This window comes from Lepisosteus platostomus, chromosome 8, assembly GCF_059453375.1.
Source record: "Lepisosteus platostomus isolate fLepPlt1 chromosome 8, fLepPlt1.hap1, whole genome shotgun sequence".
NCBI classification, from domain to species: Eukaryota; Metazoa; Chordata; class Actinopteri; order Semionotiformes; family Lepisosteidae; genus Lepisosteus; species Lepisosteus platostomus.
This window is the reverse complement of record NC_142618.1, coordinates 39,613,162-39,634,727: the sequence shown is the minus strand read 5'-3', so window position 1 is coordinate 39,634,727 and position 21,566 is coordinate 39,613,162. Positions and strand designations below refer to the sequence as shown.

The window sequence follows — 21,566 nt, the reverse complement described above, 5'->3', positions numbered from 1 at the left end:
ATAAAGAGGTTGAAGTAAACTTCTAAACTGTCTTTTTCTTAATGGGATATTTACTTAATTCACACTCACTTATTCAGGAATCTAAAAAAAATTATGTCACTTACCCTCTTTAATCAGTGGAATATTAATTTTTTCAAACTGTCCATGCATCATATTATGTGTTCTGAGAGGACACAAATTATTCATAAGCATACCAGTAACCTTAATATGACTTTAGATCCAGATGGTAGTCAAGGCTAATTTCCCTCGATTTCATTCGAAAAGTGTCACTAAATCATTTCTTGGATAGTGGTATGTTCAACAAATTATTGAATTCAGTCTCTCAGTTTTTAAGTTGATCTCAGCCCAATCTGCTTTATCATTCCCGGCTATTACAGGACAATGCAACTGACTGAGGAGTGACCTGAATTTAGAAAGAGGCATGGATATTTATTACAAAAATTACTATTTACTTGTAAGTCTAAGAAAATTTGTTCTATGTAAAATGACAATTAAAGGTGGCTATTTTTATTTCAGCTTTATGAAAACATTATCAATCCAAACATAATCAGAGAGCTGCACATTCCTGGTTAAGGTTCTGGCCACCTGGAGTGCAAGACAGGGCCCCCACACACAACATCAATTTAAAGACATGACATGAGTGTAGATGACCACTAACATAGCCAAGATAACATTTTAAAGGCAGAAGAAAAATGGAAGAAAACTACTGCAAACCCAAGGAGAACAGGCAGACTCCATGTATAATATGCCACAGTCTGAATACAGGTCTGAGGATGTGTGCGGCAAGATCACTAATGGTAATGCTGTCCAATATCAATAATTTTCATGAAAACAATTAGCCATGAGCTCCATGAGCCATGAGAATGGTAGGTCAGTAACATTAACAGAGAAATTAAAGATCTAAAATCTGCACCAAGAATCATCATTTGTTTTTTTTTTACATGACAGCTTTGGTGTGCCTGTTACAAATTTTCACGACATACTGTAACAGACATTGTAATGCATGTTAAATTACACATTTGACTGCTGCGTGGTCTCATAAATCTTTTTAGGTATTTAGTTAGCAAATTAACAAGGTGATGGACTGTATAGTTGTCTTGAGAAATTAACGAAATCATGTGCTTTATTCATAGCCTCAAAATGTTCCCAGAATCATTTACCAGATTAAATTATTCCACATTTGACCTTTTTTTTTTGTCCACCCTCAAGGCAATGGCAATCAGGGGCAGTATAAGATCTTTGTCTTTCAGATGAATATGACACAACATCCCAGTGGGAGGTTTTGGTGGTGATATATGTTTTCAATAAACATTCTTATTCTGGTACAATATATCACGACATATTCAAGTGAGAAAACCAAGGACAATTTTCTAAAAAAAGGTAGTTTTTAAGGGAGAAGGTGCTGGAGCTGAAACACCTACAGTACACCTATAACACATAGGTGGACAGAAATCACTGAGGTCAGTCTTATGTGTTTGAGCATTTTACTGTGTTCTGTTGGTATCCTAAAAAGCTAAACAAATACAGTATTAATTTGAAGCACATTAATAAAGTTTTGTCTTCCATTTATAACACATAGGACTGGATATTTCCAGTTGAAAGAAAATCATTCATAACAATATGTAATGAAAATGAATGTTATTTCCCCTGGACAATGTAAAACCTCTTGTCAAGTAATTATATCAAATGGTTGCACTGTTGAAGCACAGAAAATAAACACTTCATTATCAACAACAACCAAAGGTTTCAACTTATTTAATCCAGAGAAGATGAATTAGTTAAGTTATTGCTTAATAAAGCCATACAAATGATTAAATATACATCATTAAAAACTAAGAAGTTTGTTTTAAAATAGGAAGGAATGGAAATTGTGTTCATTTGCTTTTCTTCATGAGAGAATGGTACACATTTTCACTGGGTTCTCTGTCCGAAATCCCACCAATATTAAAAAAAAACAGTAAACAACCTGAAAAGACATGTCCTGAGGTCCTAAAACTACAGTATCCTAACACCGTTCTGCTAATGGACAAATAGTGAGAAGATTCACAAGAAATCATAGGACAATTTTTGTATCAGACAGGTCCAACATAAGATAATCTAACACAAGACAATCATTTCTGTTCAGTAGTGTTAAATCATGGAGACAAACATTTTTCCTAACACACCTAGATACTAGTTTGGAAGTCAGAAGCTAATTGAATCAATAATCTCATAAATTTGTTACAACTGTACTGTTGCTCTTCTGTGTGCACTGTTCTTAAATGATTAAAGTATGACAATTTTAGAATTGCTATAAGCAATACTTTTCGAATCTGTAACATTCTGTTTTATGACACTTTTGGTTTCTGTTCTTTGTGGACATGAATAAATCTAGCATTCATTTAAAAGCACTACACATTAAATTAATTTAACCGTTCTTCATTATTTAGTGCAGGATTTTCAGGGCATAAGAATTTACAAATGGCTACATACAAAAGGAGGTCATTTGGCCCATCTACTATTTGTAGTGAGTAGCTAATTGGTCGAAGCCAGCCATTATTTGAAAAAGCCAGAGTATTGTCTTCAACAATATGGTGGAGCAACATGCTCCATACACCCTGTTTTCAGTTTGAAATAAATTCCTCTTGGTGGGATATTTTTACTCTTGCCTGAATATATATAGTGAATATACTGGCAAACTCAGTAGTAAGCTAAGTGCTACCGACTTCTTGAAAAAAGACTCATACAAGTGAAGCAAGGCATGAACCACTTAAACTAGGACTTTTAGTTCAATGGTTAAATGTTTTGGTCAGCTAGTTGAATACTGTCTTCAACAAACTTTTTCACATCAACAGATTTGTTTCTCACCATCAGTTTCAAAAGGGAGTACAAGGACTGTCCACGAAACTCCAAAAGTCTAATGCAGACACATTTAATTGGAAGACATACATACAAATATTTTTGTTATTTTTTAACAACACTCTACTTCCCTGAGGAAATATACTGTGAGCTACATCACACGCCTGGCAATTTAATTTCTACGTGATAGTAAAAGCGACGTGTCTGGGGGCGGTAGAGAGGCGGATATCGAGAAGGAAAATATGCAAAGAGCACTGTTTCCATTGGCTGTAGCTCCTGGTACCCAGAGAGAGGCAGAAGGATGGAAAGCGGGATGTACTATCTAGCGCTACTGAGTGTCAGGGATCTGTTGTTTGTGCTGGGATACTGTGCGTCAATGAATATGGGCTTTGTGCAAACCCTGCTACACCTAGCCATGAGAAACCCGTTTGGAATTTAAGCTTCTCTCAGTGGAGTATGATTCACACACAGATGATTGTATTCCAGGTAAGCGGCATTGTCTCGTGTTTTCGGATGCTGCTCCTTCTGCGCGTGTTAACCACGAACATATTGAATCTAATGTGCGTGCGATGTCTATAGTCTTCCATGACATTACAGTGCGGTATAGAGATGGCATCAGGTAATGCATGTCCGTTGCGGCAAGCGCGTGAATGCTCTTGTATTTAAAACGCTTTATCAAAGCAAAATAGTTTTTTTCCCCAAACAATAAATTGTGCCCGAAGTCTAGTAATAGCGTCCTGTTATTAGTCTTATGAGCAAACACAGATTTTTTTTTCTGTTAGGGTCTTCGAACATTTAATATCTATCTGTATATTATGTTAGGCGATCTATATGGAAAAAATACACTAAATATAAGAATGGACAGACATACAAGCTGATAGCAGTGCCCTACGCTATAAAAATAAATCCCAACATTAAGCCTCCGCATTAGCCAGCATAGCTGAATGAAACCTATTTTTTTCTTAAGGGAGAGTTAAAATATGTTGTATTTTTCTTATATCTTACCGTTTGTATCGGGTATAGGTTTGTTCGCAAAAAAAAAAAGGTTTTGTACACGAATATTTAGAGCCCACTGTACACACTAAAACACTCACAGACAACGCAGTAATAAAGACTTAATGTAAAAGCTAGTAACATTAACGTAACACTGCAGCAACAAAAGCTTTGCTGCTTCTCCTTCATACTACGGATGAAAGATTATCATTATTACAGCACTGAATAGAGATTTAATGCAGCTCTCAAATTTTGCTGTATTCAGCAAGTGTACCATTTGTCCACAGACTGTCCCCAGAACGAATATAAAAAAACCCCACCCCCACCCCCAACCCTCACATCCCGAAACACCTTACACTGCAAGGACAAGTTTATGGTTTATCTGCTAATTAACTGTGCCCCTTGGCAATTCAAAAAGAAGGGTATCGTTTCTGAATAGGAAATTAATTATTAGAAACAGGATTAAAGCCCCTTGGATATCGCAGAGCAGGTGGCCAGTTGAGGCACTCAGATGGAGATGAGTTTGCAGATATTAGAGTCAGTGCTAATGGGTGGATGGCCCAACTATAGGCAGACTGCTGTATGTGTTCTCCACTAACAGACAGTTCTGAGCAGGTTGTTAGTATTTCTGCTACTGCAGTATGGAATTTAAACCATGTTTATACATATTATGACAATGATTAGAAAGAAAAATAATATCTTTATTAAGTAATTTTGGGGAATAAAGCAACAAAGGTGTAAGCTGTGGATCTGTAGACATTTTAGTGTCTGAGTGTAATTCATCATATGTTAAAGGTGCATTTTATTATTGCCTCTGTTCATACACTGTACTCATTCTACTTCAGTCATAAACAGTAACTGTGCTTCTAGATATACAGTATAGAGAGATTTAAACGGAAACACCACACATTATTCCAGTATGAAAGTAGAAAACCTGCTTTTTTCTATGATTAGATTGAGTCTATTGAGTCTATTTAGATTGAGTCTATGAAGTTATTTTTATGCTCCTTACAAAAAGGGAACTTAAAAAAATTCAGAGCTCTCACACATGGTGTCTATGGTACAGGGAACATAAAAAGTGGGATAGTAATATATATAGTAATATCCAAAACTGCTCCTTTTGGAAATTATTAGTATGTGGTACAGCAGGTGATGGAATGTATTTTTCCACCAGTGGGAATCACAGGTCCTAATGAGACAGTTACTGTAATTCCAAGTACAAAGTAATGTACTGCAGTTATGCTTTATGTACAAATGACTATATTTACTTTTCACCAAATTACAAAGACTCACCTTGGACACTTGAGCATTTGAAATTTGACACACCACTAGTTTCTTCAGATAAACTTTCCTGAAAAATCTCTCATAAGGATACATTATGGACTATTGTTTGATTTATCAACTCACTTTGAAGTACTGTACTACAGCATTATTACTTTTAAGGGAGTGATTATAACACCCACTTGCATATTTACAGTTTACTCTAATAATCCAGTGATAACAATATCCCATACACTATTAATGATGGCGGTGTTAAATTTTGGGGAAAAAAAGACTAATGTGTAATTGGGAAATATCCACAAAAATATTAAATATAATTTCTCATAATTTGTAGAGTTTGTTTTATTTATTGTCTATTTGCTGCATAGAGTATACCGGGCACCAAAGCATAAGTGCAATTGCAATTAGATAGAGGTTGTAAAGATCTTTGAATACTGCATTAATTACTGAGTTGTGTGTTTATGCTGTGGAGTTTGGACTGTGGCATGTTCAACCGTCTAAATCAATTTTAATGCAACCATATCATTAAACTGAGAACAATTAGATGACATTTATGTGAAATGATGGCCATATACAGGTATGTGCTGATCACTTTAATAATCTTTTGCATTTTATGGTAGCATAATTTTTCAACAAATTCTCCACATCACAGCCACTTTGCTCAGGCACCTATTTTCTTGGTAAAATATATATTTTTTTAATTTAAATTGTGTGTGTACTTTATCACCTAGGAAGGTGATGCACAATCATACAAATACATTGCTTATGGATAAACATAAGTTTTGATTAGTGTTTTAATCCAGGTCTGTGCCTTTAAGTGATTATGTATTATGTACATAATATTATGTATATTTCCAGATGGCAATGTACAGTTGTCTAAGTATCACCAGGGCTGGATGGGCATAAGTCAGTGAGAACATCCTCAATTTACTGTGCAGTCATGCCTGCCTGTGACTTACAATGTCCCTGTGAGTTGTGTTGTCAGTCACATGTAAATCACTCCTTCATTACGTGCTAACTCAGATGTTAGCTTTGTGGGATGGCATATGGTTAATGGTAAAATGTCTTTGACTTGCACATTTCAGACAGAAGTGTGAACTGGCCACATTTCTCTCGTACTGGTGCAAGGGTCACTTTAATGAGTTTAAAAAGATAAATTGTGAATATTTAAATTGTGAATCATTTTTACAAGACACTCTTTTACTGGAGCAATTTCTGGAGCATCAGCTGTATCACTCCATTTAATATTCTACATACAATATTTGTACTGTTTTCCAGATCCAAAACTGTGGTTTCTGGATTATTTGTAAACATGTAGAGTTTTAAGGTCAGTCATACTGTATGTGATGTTTTCTACTGGTGGGAAAACATGGCAAAGGCCAGGTGGCAAAGACAAATAAGTAGTAAAATGAATGAAAGCATATTTCAGCTCAGCATTTCTGAAGAAAGATTGTGACTGAATAAAGTTTCTCTTTGAAGAAGAGGCATACAGTATGTTGCTTTTCAATATGTAGCCCTTGGAGCTAAGCAAAGGAAAGTAAGATATTTAAAAGTACAGAAAAAGTACTGTAAGTCTAAAGTCACCCCAAAATTGCATTTATTTAGCACTTAATCCTAAAGGACCTCCAAGAGATTTGAATATGAGAGGGACACACTTTGTTCTACCACTGAAGTGCTTCACTTACCTGCAACACTAGTCAGAAGCCTCACTACACAGCAGATCAGAGGGGAGAATTGTGAAATCACTTCAAGAATGGAATCAAGACTGAACTTTTTAGGTAACCTTTGTTGTAGCACAGTGTGGAATTTTGCCAAGATACGGGATAGTGCCCCTACTTTTTCAAAAAGTGTAATTTTCTTTTTTTTAAAGAAAAGTAGTGGCAACAAATCTCACAAGACATGTGCTTGAAGCAGTCAAGCACCATATTCAAGCAAAAAATTTTGTATTGCTCTGATTCAGCTGACTACCAGATGTTTCTTAAACATTTTCCACTTTTTTTAGGAATTACTAAACAGCATTATTGTCTATCTCCATTAAAAAGGGGAATAGAATTGAAATCATCCTTTGTCTTGCTAGTAATGGTGATCTTTGTCACATTTTGTGTTCAGGTGATTTATTGATAAAATGCTAAACTTATTATGGTCAATAATGTTTTTAAAGACCTATTTTTCCCATTACTATATTATTGATATATTCAAAATATATCTTCCATATATACCTTTTCAATCGTTCAGTTCAAAAAGATGTATAGGCATGTTAATTTGTAACTTCCCACTGTATCATAATTACTGTACCACATACCTCCGAACAGAGAGAGAATAAGATGGTTTGTTGGTCAAACCTCCTTACTGTATGACTTCAAAAATGAATTAAGCAATCAAAAGGTAAGCTTTTATCTAATAACTTTTGAATTAAGTTTCTTATTTCTAACTTGCCAACGTCTATTCTCAAGTTAGCTTCTGTATTTGAATCAAACCTGGAGGTCTGTTATATATAATATATAACATAATACTGTTATGTACATCTTTTATGGTAATTTGCTGAGGCACTCACATGCGCTCAACATTTTTACAAACTTTACTTGCAAAATCTTTCTTGTACAGAATCAATCAACAATAATGGCAAACTCACTTTTTGCCAGACTGGTTGAGGTTCAGTGTGTTGCTTTACTTCTTAAAATACAGTGTTAAACCACCTGTCAAGACAGAATTACTTGAAAACTAGACGATCGGGAGATAAATCTGTTCTTCAGCCTGGGTGGGCACCCTTGGCCCTGCTGTTCCTTTTAATTTTATTCCGTCGCAGGAGTTCAATTTAGCAAGACTTTATTCCTTTAATTGACCTTATCATTTCATTAATTAAGGATTAGATGGAACAGGGCTTAAAGAAGAATGTGATCATCATGCCCCTGTAGTAATGGGGTCCATAGGAGTCCAGGCTGTAGTCCCATGGCCTGCTGCAGGAGGGCCTGCTTTTTACAGTAATAATACTGTGCAGTAGTTGGCTCATATGGACAATGATCACTATTACACCATGGCTCTGAGGATGAATGTTGAAGTGACTGTGGGTAGTGCATGGATGATCACAATACTTTCATACCTAATAGTAACTCTATAGAGTTTTTCACTAGACCAGCTGGCAAACTACTAGCTGGGAGCTGGGACTTAGCTAAAAACCCCAAGGGTTTGTCAGTCCTTCACCTCTTTCAGCTTATTAAAATGATATTATAAGACATTATTTTTTCCTAAGCTGTTTTCTTTTTTGTGCTGTCTTAAAGGAAGTGACACAGGAATATTCCCAAAGAATACAGTACATGTATTATTTAAAATATTATTGTTGATCTTTCTAAGCATGTAAAAACAATAATGGTGCTTTCTCAGAGGTTAGGGTTATCTCTAGGATCCAGATGTTCAAGCCTAAGTCATTGATCATAGGTCATGTCACAAGTTGACTGTGACTGTGACTGGAATTCTCCAAACTGCATTGAACAATATGTATAGCACCCCTGGGGGTAGGGTTGGGATTAGTCAGCTCTAACAAACACAAAGGACCCTCACACCATCTCTTATTAATGAGCTATATGACCCCAGTTTTTTTTTGGTGAACCCAAATTAAGTGACTACAAAAATTACATACCTGAAGCACATTTCACAATATGTCATCAATTTTATTTTTAGTGATATGATAGCCTATTAACTGAAGTAAATCACTCAACTGCTCTGTGCCTGGTGTCTTGTATCTTGAGCTCCATTTTTTTATTACCTGGTAGTAACCCTGTTGCCTTTATGCTGATGTAGGTTTGACCATACTCTCTTCTGTGATTTATTTCACCTCCACAAACTTTGTAAAAAGTGTAAAATTAAAGACGTTCCTTTTGTTAGCTGCCTCATTTTTAAATTTTATTTGGGAGACTATTCCCATACTGTAATTCCCTTAGCTGCATGTGTGCATACTCTGTTGCTCTTGTTGTTTGCTGCTAGTCTTGGCCCTTTAGGCCGACCCGTCATAGACAAGAGGAAACACTCTGGTACTGAGAAGAAAATTGAGACACATGGCACTTTAACCTTTTGCACTAGAATTTTCTCTACATCTATCCTTAACAACAGCTACAGAACCAGGCCTCCATGTATAGTGCCAGAGAAAGAAGCAGAGATCAGGTTGGCATTAAAACATGGCTCTCCCAAAACAATTCACAAAAGGACAACAAGAAGAACAAACTCTAAATTACTGTATGTGCATTTAGTTTAAATTTTCTAAAATCTGGTTATAAAGAACCACAGTACAGTTTCCACTAAAGTTCAGACTTCAGAGAGCTTCTTTTAGCAGGTCAGGAGGGGAAAAACCCAAGGGCACAAAATGTAAGGTGACTCTAAGGGTGAAGTAAACCCAGCAGTGCTCTGTAGGCCTTGCCAAGCTTGAAATTGAATTGACATATTGACTAAGTGCAGAATGTCACTTATTAGTAAGTGTGTCTTATTTATATGTGAGTATTTCTGGTTTCAGTTTTATTTGCAGAATGGAAGAATACACTGTGCTTGTTACTGTTCTCCATAACGAAAATATTAACACGGACACCCGTCACACTGAGCCATGACTTTTTGTGTGTTTATCAAGATGAAGGAAGCTTCTTGAAACTAGAGCTTCTGTGATGACAGTGATATCCAAGTGACTGTGTGGGGATGACATGTTGACCAACCACTATCCTGTTACCATGAGAGCGTGGATAGCCTTGTGAGATAGCATGTGGATGTACAAATTGACAACTGTATGCTGAAAAATACACATCTCTTCCCCACCTGTGAAACTTATCATTTAAGTTAAGAAATTATGTGTTGTGATGTATCATATTTACATATTACATCTATTTTAAAAAAGCTGACTTCCACAGCTGACTTCTGGAATGGTTGTAAATTGTAACATTGAGCAATTCAATACAAAAGCACTGAGAATGTAGCTTCTGTGTAGAAACATAATGAACAGAACAAAGGCAGCAATTTAGCATGGACTAATAGGAATTTATTGTGACAAAAAGCATGCAAGGGTCTCGAAACTTCAGCCTGAATTGATGGCATTCCAGAAATACACCTCTGGCTGTAAGGGAAGATTTCAGGTTGTCGTTGTCAATGTACTACTCCTTATTTCTGCTCTGTGACACACATGTTCATTTTGTTCCTTTTGGGTCACCTACCTGCGGGCTACAGGGCATAAAAAAACAGTTAAATTAGGAAAATCTATATTTTCATGTACAAAGCAAATATACACATTTATATTTTTGGTGCTTTATCAGTTCATATAGACATATGGTTAGTTAAGTGTTACCATCTCAAACAATGAAGTGACTTCTCCACTAGAAATCATCCAGGTTATTTTTTATGTTGGTTTTGGAGTCTCTTGGTTCATTTCTATGACAAGACAAATATCATAGGTCATATGACCTTTCAAGTTTAAAACTGACATGTCAGTCTGTTTGACGTGGCCTTTTTTAACCGTATTAAATGAAAGCATTTTAACTTCATTGCTTAATACCAAGGCAACATCCTGTAGGGGCAAAGTGGTTAGCATTGCTGTCTTGCAGCACTGGGGCCCTGGGTTCAATTCCTGGAGAGCTATCTGTGTGGAGTTTCTATGTTCTCCCAGTGTTCATATGAGTTTTCTCCTCTTGCTCCCCTTTTAATAATAATAATTGCTTACACTTATATAGCGCTTTTCTGGACACTCCACTCAAAGCGCTTTACAGGTAATGGGGACTCCCCTCCACCACCACCAATGTGCAGCATCCACCTGGATGATGCGACTGCAGCCATAGTGCGCCAGAACGCTCACCACACATCAGCTATCAGTGGGGAGGAGTGCAGAGTAATGACGCCAATTCATAGAGGGGGATTATTAGGAGGCCATGATTGGTAAAGGCCAATGGGAAATTTGGCCAGGATGCTGGGGTTACACCCCTACTCTTTTCGAGAAATGCCCTGGGACACAGAGAGTCAGGACCTCGGTTTTACGTCTCATCCGAAGGACGGCGCCTGTTTGCAGTATAGTGTCCCCATCACTATACTGGGGCATTAGGACCCACATGGACCGCAGGGTGAGCGCCCCCTGCTGGCCCCACTAACACCTCTTCCAGCAGCAACCCTAGTTTTTCCCAGGAGGTCTCACATCCAGGTACTGACCAGGCTCACACCTGCTTAGCTTCAGTGGGTTACTAGTTGTGAGTTGCAGGGTGATATGGCTGCTGACCAATCCAAAGATATACTAGTAGGTTAATTGGCATCTGGGAAAACTGATCAGTTTGCAGGACAAGTACGGTAACAGCAGCATTTGTGATAGACTTCTCATGGATCTGAGTATTTGAATGTAGGCAGTCATATGAGCATATAAACAGATGAGGAACCTTAAGCAGACCTCACTGTGTGTTCAGATATACTTGTAGCTTCATGATCAACCTATCGTGTATTCTTTTAGCAATAAAATAAGAAAATGGTGATGGACTTGAAAAAAAGTAATTAAAAAATCGCACTTAGTGATTTTGATATGGTGTTATTTTTTAATAAACAACATTGCATTATTCTAGATGATTGACAAAGAAGTATTTTTAAAAATGGGTTATTCTAGGGCAACACAATGGCACAGTGGTTAGCCTTGCTGCCTCTCGGTCCTGGGGCCCTGGGTTCAGTTCCAGACCTGGGGTGCTTTAGTTTCCATACAGGAAGGTTAATTGGCTTCTGGGAAAGTTGAACCTGGATTGAGTGTGTGCCTGTCTGCCCTGCAATGGACTAGTGTCCCATCCAGGGTGAATCCTGCATTATGGCTGTTGCTTGCTGGGATAGGCTCTGGCTCCCCTGTGACCCTGTATTGGATAAAGCACTTAGAAAATGGATGGAGATAGTTAATCCTGTTATCATTTCCTTCAATTAAGGTTTCAATCAAGGAACCGAGAGATCTGCCCTAAAAAAAGCAAAAATACGGACAATACTTCCTGGACTGAAATGACATAGTGTGGAGACAGATGGGTTTTAATGCAGTTTATACAATATTTCATAAGATTTGTACTGATAAAGAGCAGATAATCAATTTTCTAATCCCCAAATCAATGGGATATTCAACAATTTGGTTTCAGTTTTTTTCCATATCATTTCATGAATGACTGTTTCAAAGTAAAGATGTTTGATATTCAGGACATTCACTTCAAGCACTTTGAGCAAGGGCTGTTTTCTGATGCCTATGTTGTCTTGCTGTTTCGTTACTATCATTACTTCACTGCTATCTAGCACTGGATATTTAGGCACTATGCTGTATGGTATAAAAATATATCCTATTCGGAAAAAAAAAGTCTAAAGGGCAAAGATAAATTAAGTAACACAGGCTAACATGCACATTTACACCTAAAGTGTGTCTTGATATAACTGTGTGTTTGATTCATCAGCCATAAAGGTCAAGAAACAAAGCCAACATAACAATGAATAAGAAAGGCTAAAATAATTACAGAACATCCAGCATAAGAATTGTTTGTTTCCTAAGAATTGTTTAGGCTATATTGACAGCTAACTAGAAAATGTAAAAGAAAACACTTATTATTGATAATTAGTACTTATTGTTACGTACTGTACAGTACCTCAGCATTGACTGGGAACAACCAGTGCACATTTTTTTCTCATTTACACACCCATAAACAGTGAAACATTATAGAAAAAGATTGAACATTATAATTGCCCGCATTAGGACAATGTCTACTTAATGTGTTTTTATTTTTGCCGTCATTTCTATCTTCTTGCTTTTAGTTTTTCAGAAATGTTCTTATGAAGTAGAATTTAGTACTGATGCTTTTTCAGCTTTCAGCTAGACGCCATTCTGTGCTTTAAGTAGCTGGTGTTGGAAGAAAATAGCTTTAATTGAATAAAGATGTGTGTCCTAGTTTTACTTTCCCTAGCATTCAGCCCAGTCTCTGCTTAACTCAAATGTTTATCTAACAGAATTATAATTCTTCAGGTAAGCAGACTGTCAGACTGTTTAAAGTGCTCTTTAAAAGATACAGTATTTTTTACACCTGCAACTTTGTCCTTTTTTATGGCGGTTCACACTAGGTGGCAGAACACAATGGATTTCCAGTTTGGATTATTTTCAAAACTTTTATTTATACAGTAATAGTAATTATATGATCGCTAATTTTTAAAATAATGAATAAAGTGGTTTATATTATACTGTATTTGTATGTTTAATATAATTGTATATAGCATTAAATCATTTTGGAATAACAATATCAAATTTTTACAACTTATATTTTCAATTTATCTTTTTCTCTAAACTTCAAATAGAAGTGTTTTTTGGGGGGGGCAGAGGGGCTAAAAGTTCTTATCAGAACTTCAAAAACAACAAAGCAGGGATGTCCCCGTCACAACAATGAGTCTGGCATAGTTTTATAATAAGCGGAAAAGATCTATTTCCCATGCTATTTTGCAAAAAAGAATGCAGATAAAAGTCACAAATGCTTTGTGATCAAGTGAGTGTTATTGAATATGCCTATGAAGTGTGTTTAAATGCTCTCTCTGACATGGTGAAATGAACTTAATAATATCAAGGAACACTTTTTGTTGTCAAGAGGGTATAATAGGCATTGAAATTTATCTTTTTTATTAAGGATAATGCAAAGTGTGCCACTGTGTCTGGACTATTTCACCTCTGGTCTAATATTATTAACCTCTCTTATAACTCAGCACTGGCACCTGCACTCAGAGTGCCCTGTATCAGAGGACTAGTCTTGAAGTATGCAGGGATTAACACTCATTTGTGTCATGTCTGAGACATACTGTATGTCTGCGTTTGGGATCTGCTCTGCCATTCACAGAGCTGAACCTGTTTAAATAGTGAAATTTCTGTAGTGTGTTTACAGTATTTTAGCTATATTATTAGTCTTTTGAAAAAATGTTAAGAACAAGAGAAAGTAATTTGGCCTACTTTACAGCAGAAGGATTTGACTTAAAAGAACCGCTCACATTCCTTTGTATTATCTTATTCGTGACAGAAATTGACCGTCTGTGAAACTGTGTAAGTACTGGTTTGGCTTTGTGGTAATCAGTTTCTCAGTTTTTTCAAATATAAATAATACTTTAAACTGGTATGGATTATAATTTAATCCTTTATGGAATTTTAAGATTCAATTTGAAAAGAGCTGAACAACCATGAAATTAACAAAATGTTGATGATGCAAGTATTCCTGCTGGTGGTGGAAGGTTTTAGGAAAGTTATTCACATTTGTGGTGTAATTTATCATATAAAGTTCCCCAATATAGTTTTAAGAGACACTTTTGTATATATGTAAAAAAGTATTGGATATAATTTTCATTTAAGTTTTGTTTTCCATTTGATTACTTAGTTAGACACTATGATGTATACAGTACACAGTTAATCAAAAGCTGCTACAGTAGTTATTTACCTGTTGCTCCATGGCTTTTGTCATTGTCTCTCTTGTGTCTTTCTCTTTACATGGTTTCCAGTTCTTCCTGCATGATTTTCAAAACAGTTTCTTCCCGTCACCACAGAACACGTGACTTACTTGTGTGTTTTACTGGTAAGTTTTTTTTTGTTCTTCTGTTTTTTTTATACTTATAAAATTGGAGGTGGAGGGTATGAATCCTGATTGATTTATCAGGCATTGTTTTTTCATCATGCTGCTATGTTTTTACTGTACCTTTTTTACAACATGGTTCCTTTTAACCTGTCTCTTAAAACCTTGTCTCTTTTGTAGTTATTTGTGATAATGTTCACCACAAAATAAAATGAAACCTAAAATTGAAGCAAATCTTTGTTTCTGACCTTCTAAAACCTTTATCTCATCTCAAGTGTAAACATCCACCACTGTAGAACTAATTATGAACAATGTAAATTTAATGATTTTGAATTGCTTTGACAAATATTTTTCACATAGGAAGGTTTTATGCTTTTTCAAGAAAAATTACATTTTCTGCGTTGTAGTTTGACTGAGTGGGTGAGATTATGGCACAGAGGCTATAAAGAATGTCCAGAACATTTGAAAACTGTTTATTTTGTCTTTAATGTTCCAGAAATACAGGGGTGCAGTGGTTAGCACTGCAGCCTTGCAACGCTGAGGCCCTGGGTTGTATGTTCTCTCTGTGTTCGCATGGGTTTTCTGCTGTTGCTTCAATTTCGTCCCAAATTCCAAAAACATGCTGGTACAGTAGGTTAATTGGCTTCTGGTATGAGTGAGTGCATGTCTGTGTGTGTGCCCTGCAATGGACTAGTGTCCCATCCAGATTGTACCCCACCTAGGGTCTGTGGGTTGCTAGGATAGGCTCTGGCTCCCTCCTGATCCTGAATTAAAGGAAGCAATTAGAGAATGGATGGATGGATAGTTTGCTTGATCTCTTTATTCACTGTTATTTTGCAGTCATGGATTTCTAAAACTTTCAGCTGGATCAGCAAGTGAAGTGGCTTGCAGTGCATCTCCTTTCCTGCGTTATTAGAGCTTGTTTGTGAAGTGTTACAGCCTAAAGCCCCTGATAATGTCTGTCCACAGTTGACAAAACATGAGCTATTGCTCCCGGAGGCTGCACTAATCTTACATGTGTATAGAGAGCTTTAACTATTAGTACTAATGTATCAGCGGCACCGACTGAAATTGGTCCATGTGGATGTCAGTTAACAGCTATTTATTTTGAATAAAATGTGGACTGTAAACAAAAAAGCGCATTAAAGTTTAAGAAGTAACCGAATATAGGGAGAAAATATCCTGACATGAAAGATATGCACATAAATATAGATACTGATGGCTGTGTTTGTTTTAGTAAACATGCTGGCTAAGAATGTTTGCTATACTTACTTAAGTTTGTGTACACAGTGACTGTCTGCATCAGGTGATCAGGTTCTTTATTGAACACCCCATTGCTTCTGTAGTTTGGAATTGTAATCCAGTACTTACAAAATCAATTCTTTTATCCACAAATCCTGGGAAAAAATAAACTGTCACAACAGACACTGTTACAAATTGTTTGTGTAGTTGATTAATGCGGCAAACAAGCAATTCTTAGTTAAATGCATGATTATTTTTAAAAGGTGCTTACAGTTAATGAACTAATTATAAATGGAAAATAGCATTAAATTTCTCCAGATTTGACACTAAATTAACAACTAAAAATGATAAAGCTCTGTACATAGCATTAACATAGCTCTTAAATACTTTTCGTTATGTGTAATTCTGATTTAAAATGAACTAGTTTCATACAAGAGGTCTTTTACAAATAAAAGTATAAATTGATTTTTATACTCACATTAAAAAGGACTGTGTGTTTACATTCATAAAGTAACAACCTCTGTATACAGTATCTTTACATTACAACAAAACATGTGATGGACAGCCACAAAGACACCAAAATAGACACCAATAGTAGAAGTGTTTGCAGTATCATCTCCTTGAATTAGATAGGCTGATCTGATCTGATTAGCAGTCGTTGAATGATTGGTGGTGGTGTGCATAGTGTTACAGAGAGTGGGCCTTCCACCTGTGTTGTAGTTTATGGAGCAGCTTCAGTGTTTTCCGGGTTTTTTCTTATAGTTCACAACATAACCTTTTTCTGCTGCAGTGCTGAAACTAGGGATGCCATGGTGTGAGATTTTGGTGGTGTGATTGTAGTTTCAGGAAATAATCACAGTTTCACGATTTTTTAAAAAATATATTCTGAGACCTAAGAAGGGAAAAAAGACACAACACATACAGTAGCATAATTAAACATTTTATAGTTTTTTTTTTCATAATATTCTTTTGGTCCCGCAAATAAAACATAAACTACTTTATATTAAAAACACACACGTGATTCACTCACTAGACTAATTTTTCAGGGCCACATGGAATGCAAGGCTTCTAAAATAGAATTTTCCCATCGCTTCTAAAATTCTCACGGTTTGGAGACCGTGATGTTTTTAATCGGGATTAAAAGTGAAACCGGTTAATCTCAACATATTTAGTTGAAACATGTTAATAATAGTTAGAAGGAGAGTGAGAAAATGCCTTACTAACTGAATTAAGGAGAAACCTTATGGAGACAAGATAGTGGCACCTACTGGTCTACCAACAGGACATAGAGTAGTAACCCAGTTTTTCTGGTTTCCCAGTACTCACCAGGCCAATGATACTTGGTGAGATCTGATAAGGTCAGGCTAAAAGTTGGATAACATTGGATAGCATGTTGGTCCTAACCTTGAATTTTCCCATTGTAAAAATTTGCAATTAAAATTTACAATTATTGCCCATAATTGGACATGTAGTGTATGTAATAGGAAAATAATGTTGGTGCTACCCACAGCAGCTTATCAGGACAAAATGTATCCTGGTTTCCATGCTGGAAGCAATCAGAGAGCATTGATGGGACGTCAGAGTGGTGGACTGGGGCAGCTAGGGTGAAGGTACACAGTACTGTCTGCTGCAGGGACTTGAATTTACAAGCTACCATTTAGCTAGTCCAGAGACCTACTGTACCTCTACACTATGCTGACCCAGACGTGTTGCGAAATAATTCAATATTTAAAATGTAATTCTTCCTTTTTTGAGGTTCTCAGATATCATACTTAGGTTTGATAAACTGTTTTTGGCTCAAGTGAAAGAATCTATCCTAAGAACTCACAATCTTGAGATTCTCCTTCTGTAAACTAATTTTTACAGCAAAAAAAATACAATCAATGACATTAAAAGCATTGTCAGACTGCACCGTGTTGAAAAATACTTGTAGTGTTATGCTTGTTTTGGGGGACACATTTAACCATTGACCATTCTTTTAGTTCATAAAGAACTTTGCAGTGGTGCCCACCACATAAAAACGCTCTTTAAAATGAAAACAAATTGACATTGTATCAGTCTTTGGCCTAGGAGGAGTGAGAGGCGGGAGCAGGGGACAGAAAGAGAGGCCAGTCAAGAGGTGTGAAGTCAGAATAGGTGTAGAGAGGTGTGAAATGAAACTTCCAATGAATGGAGAAAATTTAAAAGAACAGTAGTCTGTCGTGAAGAGAAGGGAGAATGTGTGATCCTAGCTGCAGAATAATTTTGGTTTCGGTGGTCTTTCTGATGTATGAGTTCAGAAAACCGTCTTTGAGAACACAGACGGAGAGATTAGAGTGGTTGTGGCCGTCAGAAGTGAAATGAGAAACAATGGGCTTGGGGAGATCTTTAATCTTCACAGCCCTGACGTGTTCTCTGAAGCGGTCTCCGAGTCTCCTTCCTGTTTCTCCAATGTAGATGGCTGGACATTTACTGCAAGAGATACAGTAAATAAGGTTGCTGGAGGTACAAGATGCCATCTGGGTGATCCGGAATTGTCCTGAGGGGTCTTGTATGAGTGTGGTGTTGGATGTGTACTTGCAGGTGATACAGCGAGCTCTGTTGCAAGGGAAAGTGCCTGGTGTGGATGGTTGTTGAGGCCGGTCAAGGGAGCTGTGAACAAGGAGGTTACGCAGATTAGGTGGTCGGCGATATGAGATGATGGGGCGATCAGAAAAGAGGGCCCCAATGGAGGGATCATCCTGTAGGATGGAAAAGTGATGGCCACGACCACTCTAATCTCTCCGTCTGTGTTCTCATAGACGGTTTTCCGAACTCATACATCAGAAAGACCACCGAAACCAAAATTATTCTGCAGCTAGGATCACACATTCTCCCTTCTCTTCACGACAGACTACTGTTCTTTTAAATTTTCTCCATTCATTGGAAGTTTCATTTCACACCTCTCTACACCTATTCTGACTTCACACTTCTTGATTGGCCTCTCTTTCTGTCCCCTGCTCCAGCCTCTCACTCCTCCTCCCTCCCAGCCTTTGTTCTCCCGCTACATTTCTTTTGCCTACTGCCTTGTCTCTCTCACACCTGAAGAAGGCTCCACGGCCGAAACGTTGTGTTCTCTTTCTTCTTTTTTTCTGCATGGAATAAACCTATAACTTGTTCCTTTGCAGCCTACGCATGCTGACTCAGCTACCCACCTAAATATAATTGTGTACTATACTGTATATTTACCCTTTTTACTATCATTAATGTACATATAATGTACTGGTTCTCTTTCCATACTCATCCTTCTTGATCTCAGTGCTGCCTTTGACACTGTTGACCATAACATCTTGCTTTCTCGTCTCGAGACTGTGTTTGGAGTCTCTGACACTGCCCTCAAATGGTTTAAGTCTTACCTCACTGATCGCTGTCACTTTGTCTCTCTCAATGGGTACAGGTCTGAAATTGGTCTTGTCAAGTCTGGTGTCCCTCAGGGCTCAATACTGGGCCCCTTGCTCTTCAGCATTTACATGTTCCCACTTGGTCAGCTTTTAAGATCACATGGCCTCAGCTTTCATTTTTACGCTGACGATACTCAAATATACATCCATACCAAACCCGACACTGATGTGGCTGTCTCTATTCTATCTAATTGCATCTCTGACATAAAAATTTGGATGACTCAAAACTTCCTTCATCTTAACTGTGACAAGACTGAAGTCATGCTTATTGGTACCCCCCATCAACTTCGCAAAGCCAGTCCTGTAACCCTGTCTGTAGATGCCTCTGTACTTGAGCTCCAATCAAAATTGAAAAACCTTGGGGTTATATTCGATTCTGGCTTAACATTCGACCCACATGTACAGCATACTGTCAAAACATCTTTTTTTCACCTTAGAAATATCGCAAGACTACGCCCTATGCTATCATTAACTGTGGCTGAAAAGCTGATCAACATATTTGTATTCTCTCGAATTGACTACTGCAATGCTCTGCTCCCTGGGGTATCTAAATCTACTCTGAACAAGCTGCAGTATGTCCAAAATTCAGCAGCCAGAATCCTGACCAGATCTAGTGCAAGTGTTCACATTACTCCTATCCTGGAGTCCTTGCACTGGCTTCCGGTCAAATTCCGCGTAGACTTTAAAATCCTCATGCTCACCTACAAGGCTTTACATGGCTTGGCACCTCAATACCTGTCTGAACTTTTATCGCCCTACTCCCCACCTCGCAACCTCCGCTCTTCAAATTCTGCCCTCCTTACTGTCCCCCAAGCCCGTCTACATTGTATGGGCGACAGGGCCTTCTCCTGCTATGCCCCCAAGCTCTGGAACTCCTTGCCCAAGGATATTAGAGAGTCACCTTCTCTAAACTCCTTCAAATCCAGACTCAAAACCCTCCTTTTCAGAAAAGCCTTTACTTAACTGGTTCCATTCTTCACCCCTCTGCTCTTCTTAATACCATCTTCCACGGTCTCCTCTATTGTTATTGTTGTATTGCTGTAATTATAATTGTGTCCTGTCTTGTGAAATTTTTCTTATTTATTGTTGTAGTCTTCTTATTTATTGTTATTGTCATCCTGTAAAGCGCTTTGAGAAGCCACCTTTAAAGGCGCTATATAAAATAAAGTTTATTATTATTATTATTATTACATATTAAGTTCTGTACAGTATCTCTTATTATTGCCTTTAATTAATAGGAAATTAATGTTCTGTTTAATTGATTTTCACCCAGCAATAGACTTTCAAGTAAAGTATTCCCTTCATGAAAAGAATACATGGTGTACATATTTTTTTATTAAAAGTGAAGTAGATACACTCTACAATATTAGATCAAATGTGGTTTTCCTGCTGTGTGTATTAAAGCAGGGATAAAGATGGGCGTTTTCATTCCACAAGGGTCACAGGTTCCTCTGATTTCCTTTCCACCCTAATCTAATTTAGTTACTTGAACTAATTATTTGGATTAGAAGTCGAATCTCCTGGTCTTTAGGTCCTAATCAGTTGCTAATTTAAAAGAATCTGCAAACCCTGCAGGATGAAGGCTCTCGAGAACTGGAAGAGCCCATCTCTTGTGTAACACGTAGGCAAACTCATCAAGGCACATGTCTATCAGACTTTTAATAGCCTGGGAAGTATTTCATCTGATGGTACTGTACACTGGAAATTTGAAAATGCCCCCCCATCTCTTCCTTTACATTGGAAACACTGGGATTTTGTGTCAGATTTAACCAATGTTTCTTACTGTAGAACAGAACATATAAACTGATTAAATAAGAGTGGATTGAAAGAACGATGTGTTCACAATAGTTGGTACCAAGGATAAGTGGGCAAAATTTAGTGGGCACCTGAATACTGAACCCTGCACAAAGAGGTCTAGTTTAAGGGCTTAATACAATTAGTTTTTGATTGCATTGCTTCTCATTGAAATTAAAGTCTTGGAGAGCACCTGCATTTCAATAAATGGAAGCACTAATGCTAAAGATTTCTTGACTCTGGAGGAAATGATATTTTTGACAATTAACCGATTAAAAGTTTTCAAGAAGTGTAGGGAAAGCATTGAAATCTTTCAACGTTAAATTAGTTTAGTGTTCTGATTGGATTTGTAGTGGCATTTTAATGGCAACAAAAGTTACCTAAGATACCTGACACATTCATTAATTCATACACTGATTAGAAAAGTATTGTTTAT

The 21,566-nt window shown here is 37.1% G+C and overlaps 1 protein-coding gene across 4 annotated transcripts in view; it reads left to right on the top strand.

Annotated features, from left to right (window-relative positions):
• The first annotated feature begins 3,124 nt into the window (after nucleotides 1–3,124).
• The window catches only part of LOC148657308 (E3 ubiquitin-protein ligase HECW1-like), a 119,535-nt gene continuing 101,093 nt past the window's right edge, over nucleotides 3,125–21,566 (top strand). For all 4 annotated transcript variants that reach the window (XM_088643388.1, XM_088643389.1, XM_088643386.1 and 1 more), the window contains exons 1-2: nucleotides 3,125–3,324; nucleotides 14,605–14,678. The gene's annotated coding sequence lies outside the window, so the exon portion shown is untranslated. The remainder of the gene's footprint in view (nucleotides 3,325–14,604; nucleotides 14,679–21,566) is intronic.